Source organism: Bufo gargarizans, chromosome 10, assembly GCF_014858855.1.
Source record: "Bufo gargarizans isolate SCDJY-AF-19 chromosome 10, ASM1485885v1, whole genome shotgun sequence".
Classification (NCBI taxonomy): Eukaryota; Metazoa; Chordata; class Amphibia; order Anura; family Bufonidae; genus Bufo; species Bufo gargarizans.
In genome coordinates this window covers 16,036,313-16,050,371 of record NC_058089.1, presented here as the reverse complement: position 1 = coordinate 16,050,371, position 14,059 = coordinate 16,036,313, and the positions used below count along the sequence as shown (strand labels likewise).

General features: G+C 43.8%; 1 protein-coding gene across 1 annotated transcript in view; it reads right to left on the bottom strand.

Annotated features, from left to right (window-relative positions):
- ELF5 (E74 like ETS transcription factor 5) overlaps positions 1-12,837 on the bottom strand; it is a 30,489-nt gene extending 17,652 nt beyond the window's left edge. The window contains exon 1 of the mRNA XM_044270390.1: positions 12,752-12,837. The gene's annotated coding sequence lies outside the window, so the exon portion shown is untranslated. The remainder of the gene's footprint in view (positions 1-12,751) is intronic.
- Between the last annotated feature and the right edge of the window lie 1,222 nt (positions 12,838-14,059).

Here is a 14,059-nt window from a genome sequence, read left to right as displayed (position 1 = left end):
AGAGCTAAGCATGCTAGGACTGTTTAGAAAACCTATCAGGAAGCCAATGAAAACAGGAAGTTCTTCATGTAAACATCCTGCCAGGATGCAGTGATGGTGAGAACACGGGAAGAAAACATGACATGACATGAAAAACAATTATACAAGTGAAAAATATGGTCTATTTAGGGTACCCTGGGCAGATAAAAACATTTTACCAGAGCCTTCCTTTTAAGTAGGGTTCTATATGGGATTATAATGATCCCAGGTAGGTAATTCTGGTTGGAGACCCAGCCTAGTTAGGATGTATTTACACAAGGTTTAATGGGCCTTTTTGGCTTGATTTTTAAGCCAAAAATATATGTAGACCAATAGTAAAAAAAAAAAAAAAGGATCCAAAGGTGTCCATAACTCCTAAGTGACAGCAAGTTATGGGCTACAGGTGCAGAAGAGTCAACACTGACAACATCCCGCCATAAGTAAATATGTAGACATATTATCTTACACTTCCATCTCCCAAGACTGAGCCAAGCTTCATACAAAGAGGTGACTGTATGACCTCTTCTGTGAAATCTTATAAAGGGGTTGTCTGGGATTCAAATTAACTGTTGGATTAAATGTTTTTAAACGTACTTTATTTAGGCAGATAATATCGTCTTGGATTCAGAAAAACAAAAGACCTACTTAGTTTTTAGAAATAGCGCCATATTTGTCCATGGACTGTGTCAGGTGCTACAGCTCATTCACAGCCATGGATAAGATTGGTGCTGTTTTTGGGACCTCTTTTCTAATCCTTGTTCCCAGGTATCTGCGTTATGCTGGTTTTCACAAGATATTTTGTTTAGGGCTCATGCCCACGAACTTAAGGGCTCCGTACCCGCGCACGTGGGGCAGCCGCACGTGGGGCAGCCGCATGCGGATCGCGGACCCATCCACTTGAATGGGGTCCGCGGTCCGCACCGCAAAAAAGTAGTGCATGCTTTACTTTTTTGCAGTGCGGAGGCACGTCCAGAAACACCACGGAAGCATTCCGTGGGGTTCCGATCCGTGCCTCCGTTCCGCATCTCCGTGATTGCGGACCTATTCAAGTGAATGGGTCAGCGCTCCGTGATGCGGAATGCACACGGCCGGTGCCCGTGTATTGCGGGACCCGCTGTATGCGGGCCGCAATACGGCAACGGGCTTCACACGGGCTTCGTGTGAATGAGCCCTTAGGGTGAGATTCTGATGGAGTCGGCAAACAAGGGTGTATTTGGGGTAAGGTGACTCTTAATTAATCCTCCCCAACAATTGATATTACCATGTAGAACACAAACATTGTATTGTCCTCACATCAACATGGTTTGTGTCATCACCCGCCCAGTGTCACCGCACACATGCATCCACCCACTGAGAAGATGTTTTTCTATTTGGATTAAAAATAGTGTCACAATGTCCCAGGACCTGGGAGGATTATCGAGAAGCACAGAGGAACGCTGTCTATTTTACACGTCAGGACTGTTTACCGCATAACAGCCTGCAAAACACGCAAATCTGTTATCATGTGCTCAATGATAAAAGGTACAGACACTTCTCCTTCTGCTACGGAGCGCTTCCGTTCCGCAAAAGATAAAACATGTCATACCTTTTGCGGAACGGCTGGATCGCTGACCCATTAAAGTGAATAGGTCCGCGATCCGCTGCGGCTGCCCCACGGACGGTGTTCCTGCATTGCGGCCCACATTTTGCGGGCCGCAGCACGGCCACGGGGCGCACATGTTCGTGTGCAGGAGGCCTTAACAATATGTCAATAACACCTTGCATTCGGTGATCACAGCGATCGACTGAAATCTCTGGAGGACTTCAGACCAAGTGTTCAATTTATCTGCAGCGCCACCACAGGAGAAATGAAGTATTACACATTTCCCATTAGAGGAAACTCATGTGGTCCCTATCCCTGGGTGGCAAAAATCTGTGCATGACTACCCTCTCCAGAGGAATTGGCACGAGGCATATGGAAAAGGTGTGGATAGCAAACACCAGGCCCTTTTGTCCCGGAAGGTAAAACCCAGCACCATAATGGAGGTCTATTGGTACCCACAGACTCTGCTATTATTAAGAGGGCAGCAGTATTATAAATAGTAACTGAGGTTTGGGGGACCCTGGTATAGAAGTTACATTGTGGCTCAGGTGCTTCAGTGTTTTAGAACCCGCTGCCTCCTATTGACCCCCACCCATAGCTCCCCTTTCTTTTTGATGAATCTGATCAGTCCCTCATATGATTATCAAATGCTTGTGCAGTCACTTGGCTCACACAATAGTAACTACATCCCCTACATTTGTTACTTGTGGTGTCTGCAGGTTTATGTATCCAGCTGTGTTTATACTGTATTTTGTATCAAACAAATCCTCTTCTATGGGAAATGTCAGGAGCAAGTTTGACATTCAGACAACACAGAATTGTGTGAAAGAATTTATATAAAAAGGTGAGTCACTGTGTACATACATTACTGATCCTGAGTTACATCCTGTATTATACTCCAGAGCTGCACTCACTATTCTGCTGGTGCAGTCACTGTGTACATACATTACATTACTTATCCTGTACTGATCCTGAGTTACATCCTGTATTATACTCCAGAGCTGCACTCACTACTCTGCTGGTGCAGTCACTGTGTACATACATTACTTATCCTGTACTGATCCTGAGTTACATCCTGCATTATACTCCAGAGCTGCACTCACTATTCTGCTGGTGCAGGCACTGTGTACATACATTACTTATCCTGTACTGATCCTGAGTTACATCCTGTATTATACTGCAGAGCTGCACTCACTATTCTGCTGGTGCAATCACTGTGTACATACATTACTTATCCTGTACTGATCCTGAGTTACATCCTGTATTATACTCCAGAGCTGCACTCACTATTCTGCTGGTGCAGTCACTGTGTACATACATTACATTACTTATCATGTACTGATCCTGAGTTGCATCCTGTATTATACACCAGAGCTGCACTCACTATTCTGCTGGTGCAGTCACTGTGTACATACATTACTTATCCTGTACTGATCCTCAGTTGCATCCTGTATTATACACCAGAGCTGCACTCACTATTCTGCTGGTGCAGTCACTGTGTACATACATTACATTACTTATCCTGTACTGATCCTGAGTTACATCCTGTATTATACTCCAGAGCTGCACTCACTGTTCTGCTGGTGCAGTCACTGTGTACATACATTACTTATCCTGTACTGATCCTGAGTTACATCCTGTATTATACTCCAGAGCTGCACTCACTAATCTGCTGTTGGAGTCACTATGTACATACATTACTTATCCTGTACTAATCCTGAGTTGCATCCTGTATTATACTCCAGAGCTGCACTCACTATTCTGCTGGTGCAGTCACTGTGTACATACATTACTTATCCTGTACTGATCCTGAGTTACATGCTGTATTATACTCCTGAGCTGCACTCACTATTCTGCTGGTGCAGTCACTGTGTACATACATTACTTATCCTGTACTGATCCTGAGTTACATCCTGTATTATACTCCAGAGCTGCACTCACTATTCTGCTGGTGCAGTCACTGTGTACATACATTACTTATCCTGTACTGATCCTGAGTTACATGCTGTATTATACTCCTGAGCTGCACTCACTGTTCTGCTGGTGCAGTCACTGTGTACATACATCACTTATCCTGTACTAATCCTAAATTACATCCTGTATTATACTCCAGAGCTGCACTCACTATTCTGCTGGTGCAGTCACTATGTACATACATTACTTATCCTGTACTGATCCTGCGTTACATCCTGTATTATACCCCTGCAACCTGCATTATACTCCAGAGCTGCACTCACTGTGTACATACACTACTTATACTGATCCTGAGTTATATCCCGTATTATACTCCAGAGCTGCACTCACTATTCTGCTGGTGGAGTCACTGTGCACATACATTACTTATCCTGTACTGATCCTCAGTTGCATCCTGTATTATACCCCTGTAACCTGCATTATACTCCAGAGCTGCACTCACTGTGTACATACACTACTTATACTGAGTTATATCCCGTATTATACTCCAGAGCTGCACTCACTATTCTGCTGGGGGAGTTACTGTGTACATACATTACTTATAAAGCACTGGTCCATAGCTTTAAAATGTTGTTGTGTTCATATTAAATGGGGTCTGTCACAAGGAAATTCACCTATAAACCAGGCGCCATGCCTTCTTCTCTGTAGGACTTGCTCAGCTGAGTATAATGATACTGTTCACACATCGATCTGTTGGTTCATTCACGAGAAAAAGTTATTTTAAGGCTGCATTCACACATACGTGGATTTTCACTGACCACGGTCTATGAAAACCTGTCCTGCTGTCCTGCTGCATGCATGAGCGCATGGGTCATTGATTGCTATGACGCTGTGCGCTTCGTGACGCCGCTGCTGTACAGCAATACACTCATATGATCTACTGTATACCAGTGTATTACTGTACAGCGGCGGCAGCACGAAGCGCACGGCGTCAGAGCAACCAAAAACTCTGTGCGCTCGTCCACTCAGCAGGACAGGTTTTCACCGACTGTGGTCCGTGAAAATCCACATGTTTGAATGCGGCCTAATCCACATGCAACTGGACAGTTAAGTGCACTGACGACGGGTACTCTGGGTGCTCCTCCTGCTTCAACCCCACCTTCTCTTTCTTGATTGGCAAGACGACTGTTCTGCAACCTAGACTTGCCAATCACGAAGAAGAGGGAGGGTCTGACAGCGAAAGCAGGAGGAGCAGGGGTGCACACAATGGCTTGAGCCCGCCCTCGGTGCACTTAACAACTGATCTGCAAAGGCACTGCACTCTGTTGAACCTTATTGGCCAAGATGTCTGTCCCTATGTTGCAGGCTGCATTTACAGGGATTGTTTCATCCTCTATACAAATGATATCTGCCTGTTCAAGCCACAGTCGCTGTATATAATCCTAGCTTTGTGAAATGCAAGATTCTTTTTTTTTTGCTTTCTATATCAGTTGACTAGTGTCACCCCTGGTGGTTATGGTAGGTACTGCACTGCATCAAAAACCAAATCTATAATCACAATAGTATATTATCCGTTATGGATACAAATAAAGTCCCAGAACATTGTTGTAAAAGGTAAACAGTGCCTGATACTTTGTTACGATTTCAAAGAGAGCATTGTTTTTCACGCCTACGCAAAGGTCATTTCGGATTGTGTGTTTTAATCCGGTTTAGGATTGAGACGCTTAATTATTGGATGTAATTGACCCCTTTATCAAACAAATTTAAAATCTATTGCAGGTCGAGTACAGGCCAGGTATCTAGCGGCACTAAGGCCCCTTTCACACGAGCGTGACGGGTTAGGTCAGGATGCGTTCAGGGTGCTTTCAGTGCAAGCAACTCCGGTCAGTTTGTCTGAGATTACGTTCAGTTCAGTTTTTTCCGCTCGAGTGCAATGCGTTTTGATGCGTTTTTCACGCGTGTGATAAAAAAACGGAAGGTTTACAAACAACATCTCCTAGCAACCATCCGCGAAAAACGCATCGCATCTGCACTTGCTTCCGGATGCAATGCGTTTTTCACTGAAGCCCCATTCACTTCTATGGGGCCAGGGCTGCGTGAAAAACGTAGAATATAGAATATGCTGCGATTTTCACTCAACGCAGAACTGATGTGTGAAAAAAACACGCTCATGTACACAGACCCATTGAAATGAATGGGTCAGGATTCAGTGCGGACACAATGCGCTCACATCACGCATTGCACCCGCGCGGAAATCACGCTTGTGTGAAAGGGGCCTTATTGTAATGCCTTATGCACACAAATGTATTCTCTTTCCGTTCCGTGCTTTTTGTGAACCATATGCGGAACCATTAATTTCAATGGGTCCGCCAAAAAAAAAAGAAAGTTACTCCGTGTGCATTCTGTTTCCGCATGTCCGTTCCGCAAAGAGATAAAACATGTCCTATTATTGTCTGCATTACGGACAAGGATAGGACTTTTCTGTTAGGGGCCAGCTGTTCTGTTCCGCAAAATACGCAATGCACACGGACGTCATCCGTATTTTTTGCGGATCCATTTTTTGCAGACCGCAAAATACATACGTTTGTGTGCATGAGCCCTAATGGTAACTTTATAATGGGATATGCAATGAGCTCCCCCTAGTGGTAGCTCCAGGCAGACAGAATTTTTTTATTTAAAGGATGTTCTGCTGATACACAGCTTTAAATCCTCAGCTTCATTTCACACGGCCACTTAATCTCTAAAATACGATATCTGCGTGGTTATGACCAGGGCCGTAGCTATAGGGCTCATGGACCCTGGTGCAGGAGTTCAGCTTGGGGCCCCCCGTCCTTCAGTGCTTTGTGGTCAGGGGCAGGAAGCTCATAGCCTTCGTGCTTGCCCGAGGCAAAAATTGAAACTGCCCCCCCGCCCCCATGCCAAATTCTTGACCTAACCCCTTCCCTCCAGCCAGAGGTGTAACTGGACCAGCATGCACTTTCTATAATACCGGTGTCTTCTTATGTGGCACAAGGGTCTTTGGGCCCCCTCATGCTCCTGGGCCCGGTAGCTACTGCTACCTCTGCACCCCCTATAGCTACGCCGCTGGTTATGACGTAGGAAACCCCAAGCCCTCTAGTTTCTTAGCAGAGCGCCTCGGTTCTGTGCCCCCCACTGACAATGGATTCAGTCTGTAAACAGTGGACCCTGTTGGCTGCCACCTCCAAAACAGTCAAGCTGGGGGTGGCCACATGCCATGTGACCGCTGCTTTGGACCCAACATTCAGCACAAGCACAGATAAAACACGCAAAACATGGATTTCAGGCAGAGAGCCTGCCGCCATTTTTTTCACTCCTTCACAAATGAATTTACCCCACCAGAGCGTCTAGCTTGGGGGGAGACATGGGGGCAATGACACCTTTGGTAGGCAGAAAGTTAAAGGTTGTTAGGGGCCTTGTTTCTCTTCCCTGTATCTCTTTTCCCGCCCTTTTTTCTATTACAGGTAAAATCACCTCAGAGATGTCTTACCTGCATTCCAACCAATCAGCTGCTGCGTGTCAAGAAGGCAGCTGATTGGTTGCTGCTTGTTGCTGGGGGAGATTTCCAGCTCCCTGATTTGTTGCTGGATTATCGGCGGGAATCTGTTCCCCTTTATATTTCCAGGTTCGGCAGAGCTGGCTCAGAAGTGCCTGAAGAGCTGACCAGCGTCCCACCCCCCCTTCCCCTATTTTTTCACTGTGCCACCTGTCGCTGGGCTTTATTAGAGGGGTAGTGTCGCTCAGCTCATGCTCAGTGGATCTTGGTCTTTATATGGTTAATTTATTATTGGTCTTATGGTATCGGTTATGATGGTATTTTAAAATTCATTTATTTATTTAACGTATGGTTGTAAAATACTTTTAAGTGACCCTTAATAAAGCACAGCGGCCATTTCCTCCACTATGTTGTCGATGTCAATTATTTATTTAGGAATAAGTCAGTATTAGAGTGTGTCATTTGCCCCCATGTCCTATCCTTGTCCGCAAAATGGACAAGAATATGGAAGTCGCCCTTGCGGTAGAACTTTTTACCCGGCAGATCTGTTCTGCGCACGTCTATTGCTCATTTGTTCTCCCTTTCACTTCACCCAGAATCACCCAGAGGAGAGAAGAGGAGACATCTGCAGAACTCAGCGGTCTGGTGTAACGAGCCCCCGCACGAGGTCTCACTGCTCCGGAGATAACACTATGGCGCAGGGTGTGCTTTGTGTCAGTGTGTACAGGACTGTGGGCGCCATCCTTGCCAAAATAATACAGGAACTTGTGGGAACCGACCTGATATCAGGGAACGGCAGAAATGTCAATTTCTTAAAGGGACAAACGGCGCGTCCCATCTCAGAGGACAGGAAACAATAATAACATCTACAGAAGAGAAAAGAAGTCACAAAGGAATCATTGATTGCATGGAGATCCCGTGTCACATCTATCTATCTCTCTATCTATCTATCCATCTATCTATCTATCTATCTATCTATCTCTTCTGTCTATCTATTTGTCTGTCTATCTTTTCTATTTATCTATCTATGTATTCATGCAAATATTTCATATCTATCTAATATCTTTCTATCATCTATCTATCTATCTATCTATCTATCTATCTCCTATCTATCTATCTATCTATCTATCTATCTATCTATCACCTATCTCATATCTATCTATCTATCTATCTATCTATCTATCTATCTATCTATCTATCACCTATCTCATATCTATCTATCTATCTATCACCTATCTCATATCTATCTATCTATTTATCTATCAAATCAAATCAAATAAGCTTTATTGGCAGGACTAAATACTGTACATTTTAGCATTGCCAAAGCAAGTGGGAAATAATTGGGTAGGGTTGGGGGGGGGGGGGACATATACAGGGTGGGGGTATAGGAGTCCATGGTATATCAGGCTCCTCTCAGTCTATGGCAGGCAGTTATATATTGTGCTGCTGTGGCCGCTGTGTTCTCCTCTTCCCCCAGCAGTATGGAGAGTCTCTCTTCCTCCTCCATGGAGATGAAGTCTGGGCAGAGATCAGACAGTCTCCTGAAATTAGTCTCCCTCACTGCTGAGTATTTGGGGCACCGCAGCAGGAAATGAGCCTCATCCCCCACGGCCTCCTGGTCGCACTGCTGGCACAGTCTGCTCTCCCTGGGCTTGTACCTCTATCTATCTATTTATCTATCTAATATCTATGTCTGTCTATCTTTTCTATGTATCTATCTATGTATTCATGCAAATATTTAATATCTATCTATCTAATATCTTACTGTCTGTCTATTCTATCTATCTGTCTGTATATCTTTTCTATTTACATGTATAAACATAAAATTGTCTTCTGGATCCTCTATACACATGCACACTTGGCTTGGCTTAGCATGAATGTGTTCTTAACCTCTTAGTGACCACCCATACGCATGCGATCACTAACAGGCCTAAGGAGAGGCCACAGCCTTTTTATGGGGACCCGTGCGGCGGAGAATGGGAGCCAGACTCTTGTTCTAAAGTCATGGATTGATAGAAGTGCCAATCCAGGCACTCTAACAGCTCAGATGCTCAATAGTAACTGCGGCATCGAAGTAGTTTAGAGGGAGGGGGCTCTCTCTATCTTCTATCAGCACCCCGGGAATGTCTTCGCATGGCAATCTGGGGGGCCAAATGAAGCCCCCAGGCTTGCCTGCAGTGCCTGTCAGTATAGCACTAACAGTGTAATGCACTGTACTGCATAAGCACTACAGTGTATTATAGAAGTGATCAAAAGATCACCTCTCGTGGAGCTATTAAATGGATAGAAAAACTTACATAAAGTTATAATAAATGAAAAATAAAATCCCCTCCACATATTTGGTATCACTGTGTCCATAATGGCCTGCACTACACAATTATCATGTAATTTACCCTGAACGGTGTAAGGTATAATAAAAAGAAAATGTCTGTTTTGCTGTTTGTTCTATATACCCCAAAATGATACCGATGAAAACTAAAATTCATCCTGCAAACATCAAGCCCTCACACAGCTCCATCGAATGAAAAAAATAAAATAAAATGGATTTTCGGATGTGGCGTTGCAAAAACTTTTTTTTCCAAGTTTTATTGTGAAAATGTAGTAAAACATATAAAAACCTATGTTAATGAAATTGGTATCACTGTAATCGTACTGACCCAGAGAATAGCGCTATCATGTTATTTATACTGAAAAATGAACGCCACAAAATTTATAACTCAAAAAGTCAGCGGCGGTGTTGCTGTTTTTCCCAAAACAGGGTCACTTAGGGGTCAAAACTGGTCACTTAGGGGTTAACAGAGAGTCAGCTGCTTCTGGACACTTCTGGTGGTGACTTATCTTCGCTGAGAACTAAAGGATCAGGCATGTTGAACTCTGACCCACCTTTTTATCCCTAAACCTCTGCCACCAGTCCTGCGGAAATCAAATCGATATCTAATGTGCAGGGGCGGACCGGGAACTTAATGTGGCCCTGGAAAAAAAACTAAAAGTGGCCCCAAGTCTTAGGCGAGTCCAAATTGACAAAAGGTGGAGCAACACGAGTAGGCAGGGACAACACAAGCTACAAGTAGGCAGGGACAACAGAAGAAGGCGGAGCCAGCAATAGTGTAAAGTACCGCCCCAGCAGAACCAAATACCACAGCGCAGCTTGAATTCAGGAGAGCACCTAGCTGGCCAGGGGGATAAGCACCTGATGCTCCTAACTTTAATTAATGCTGAAAGCATCAGATCGTTATGTACCTGGACAGCGGCAGTGCGGAGGGTGGCCCCCTGGGCATTAGCCAGTCCGTCCCTGCTAATGTGTATGGCCAGTTTATAATGGTTCCTATAATAACCGTCTTGGCGTTTTTGCAGCTTTTCCTGCAAAAAGTCTCCATGGCCTATGGACTAGACTCAATATCCAATGGAGGGGGCTCGACTGCTCGGACCCCCGCCGATCCCAAGAATGGAGGTACCTGGTCCCTGTTAGAGAAGAAGTTACTCTTCTCTGTGGGAGAGTTGATCCTTTCTAGGCTTCTGCTTTTTAGGTTTTCTGTCCAACCTTCCTGTGATATTCTGGACAGAAATCGCCTGCACGCGGTAATTATCTGGATTTGGAAGTGACAACATAATTCACAGCTTTGTGTGGTAATATCTTGGAAACCAGACAGCACCCAGACTAATGGAGGGAGCAATGACAGCCAGGAACATGCTCCTACCGGCCCCCTCCTCTTTAGGAGCGAGGAGGCGCTCCTTTTTTCCCCCGGCTCATCCACATGATAGTTTTTATTTTTTAATGGGTAAATCACAAATATGCAAATGTTCCTAAATCATTAAGGACTCATCTGTTTTTGGCCCTTTTTTTTTTATCGCTGCATCCCAAGAGCCGTAACTTTTTTATTTTTTCCATCGACCTAGAGGTATGAATGCCGGGTCTTTTGTGTGGTATCTTTTTTTTTTTTTTTTTTTGCTACCAGCACCATTTTAGGGACCATATAAATTATAACTTTAAAAAAGAATGCAATTCCACCATATTGGGTTATTATGCCGTTCACCAGATGGTATAAATGACATGTTAATTTTATTTTTGGGGTTGGCATGATTACGATGATAGCACCATTAAAGAGTTTTTATGTTTTACTACTTTTGCACAATAAAAATAGTTCTATTTAAAAAAAAAACAACAACACTATTGTGCCATTTTTGGGGCAGTTTACCATGTAGGATAAAGAATGCGTTAGGTTTATAGTTCTGGTTGTCAAGGTTGAGGTGACATCAATTATGTGTATGTTTTTGTACCCTATTGTAGGAGAACACATACTTTTTTATAGTTTTGAGCATTTTATAATACATATTTTACACATTTTATTTTGTCCTGACAATGCTCTTGTCTATGTGTTCACTTGATCGCCTCTGTATTGCAGCGTATTATGCCTGTCAGTGTTTAGGCATAGGCAGATGGCAGACCTGGGCGTCTTCTTTAACCCCCTGGATGCCATGGAAACCTATTGCCACCCCACGATTACTTCTCTGTTGCATCAATGGGGTGTCAGAGGGATCCTCTCACTCTTTCTATCTTTAGGCCCCTGGCTGCAATGGAAAAGCATTGGCACCCCGCGATCGATTCTCTGTTGCATCAATGGGGTGACAGAGGGATCCCCTCCCGTTTTCTATCTGTAGGCTCCTTTTTCTATCTGTACACTGGATGTCATGGAAATCCATTTGCATCCTACGATCAGTTATCTGTAGTGCCTATGTGGTGACAGAGGGATCCCCTCCCTTTTTCTATCTGTAGGCCCCTTTTTCTAAGTTTAAGCCCCTGGTTGCCATAGAAACCCATTTGCACCCTATGATCAGTTACCTGTAGTGCCTATGGGGTGACACAGGGATTCCCTCCCGTTTTCTATCTGTAGGCCCCTGGCTGCCATAGAAACTCATTGGCACCCCATGATCACTTCTCTGTTACGCCAATGAGATGACAGAGGGATCCCCTCTGTTTTCTCGTCTGTTGTTATTATTAATATCGTTTTTCTTACAATAATTTATTAGTAGTATTATTTTCATATCTTAATATTTATATTCTCATTTTTTCATTCTAAACGGCCAGACTACCCCTTTAGGGCTAAAAAAAACAACATAAAAACTATACAAAATGAAATATTATATATACATAGCTATTATTACATATAACCTTATAATTCATATATTCATTATTATAAGGCCTCATGCACACGATTGTATTTTTGATCCAATTTTTCGCAGATCGGAAGCAGACTCATTCATTTCAATGAGGCCACAAAAAGTGCGGACGGCACTGCGTGTTCTGTCCACATCCATAGGTCTGTGCCATGGACATTTCTATAGAAGGGAAAACGAAAATGGCAGCATCGCCCGGGATTCGCGGTTTGCGGGCCACAAAACGGATACAGTCGTGTGCATGAAGCCTAACTATTAACATGAAAACCAGAACAATAATATAATTTGATAGGAAACCATTCTAAATTTTCTTAAAGGGACAGAAAACTTTGAGCCCGCAGTATGTAAAACGGACTCGTGAGATGTAGTATATGAAGAAGTGAGCACCGGGGCGGACGTTTTACAAGGACCACTACACTTGAGACTGCAGTGGCTGAAAACCAGCAATCACGCTTGGTTTAAAGTCAGAAATCACCCTCCTTATCGACCACTAGGGGGTGTCTACATTCCCCGCTGCTGGGGTCAGGATTAAGGACCCAGATGCTCACCTTATGGTGGTTCGTAAAGTTCCCGGACAGCCTGAAGAAAACACGAACTGTGTGCGAGTCGACTCCTCTGGTGGAAAGTGAAGAAGACTCCGCCGACTGTGGGCATCTGAACAGGTTAGGTTGGTTCTTCAGGTTCAGGAACACACCCATTCTGTGACGAACATGATGACTACTCTGGATACTACTCAATGCAAAACACAGGCTCATTACCTGTATGGACCACTGCTACCCATCCCTTTAAGGTGGTGGTTCCGAACCTAGAGCTTGTAAAACTACAACTCCCTGGTAGCCATAGACTGGCAATCTGGAAAGGATGGTGTTAATAAAGCTAAAATAATTATAATAATAATAATAATAATAAAAAAAGGCTTCTTTCTTCTAGACACAGCGCCTGTCCATGGGTTGTGACTGGTATTGCAGCTCAGCTCCATTGAAGTGAATGGATCTGAGTTGTAATTCCACACACAACCTGAGGACAGGGGTGGCGCTGTTTCCAGAAGAAAGCGGCCATGTTTTTCTAATTCTGGACAACCCCTTTCAATCATAAGCATTGGAAGCCATTATACCAATGGAATCCATATTGGAAGATTTTTAACTCTTTCCAGAGGGCACAGCCAAGCCCTGCTACACACGATGAATGGCATTTCCCACTGACCGGCCTGGTCTTACATAGGATTATTATGATCATTTATGACCGTTATAACAAAGGAGACCTCCTGCCCTCAATGATATCTCTCCTTTTAACCCTTTCATTGACAGCCATTCAGGATTGTTCAGGTTGTGTCTCTCGGAGTACGGGAGGCCGGTGAGGTGGACCTGATCCTGCACCTGGAATGATTCCTCGCCCACAGGTGTCATACACTGAACAGGGAATTCTCATTTCCGTTAAAAGGACTGGACAACCAGGGAAGAAGGGCTATTGGGAACAGGAGTAATAACAGGTCATGGAAGAGAAAGCGCCCGACTCTATAATGGGCGAGGGTATGGTGAGCAAAGCGTTTGGTGCCAACAACCAGTGGAGGCCTGGATATTACCACGATCCAGGGTTGTCAAGTTATTCATATTGAAATAAATGTCTGGTGTTCACATATGTAGATAGATAAAGATAGATAATAAATGGATAGAAATTAGATAGATGATAGATAGATAATAAATAGAATAGATAGATCAGATAGATTTGATAGATAGATATTAAATGGATAGATACTAGATAGATAGATTTAAGATAGATACATAGATAGATAGGAGATAGATAGATAGATAATACATAGATAGATAGGAGATAGATAGATAGCTATGAGATAGATA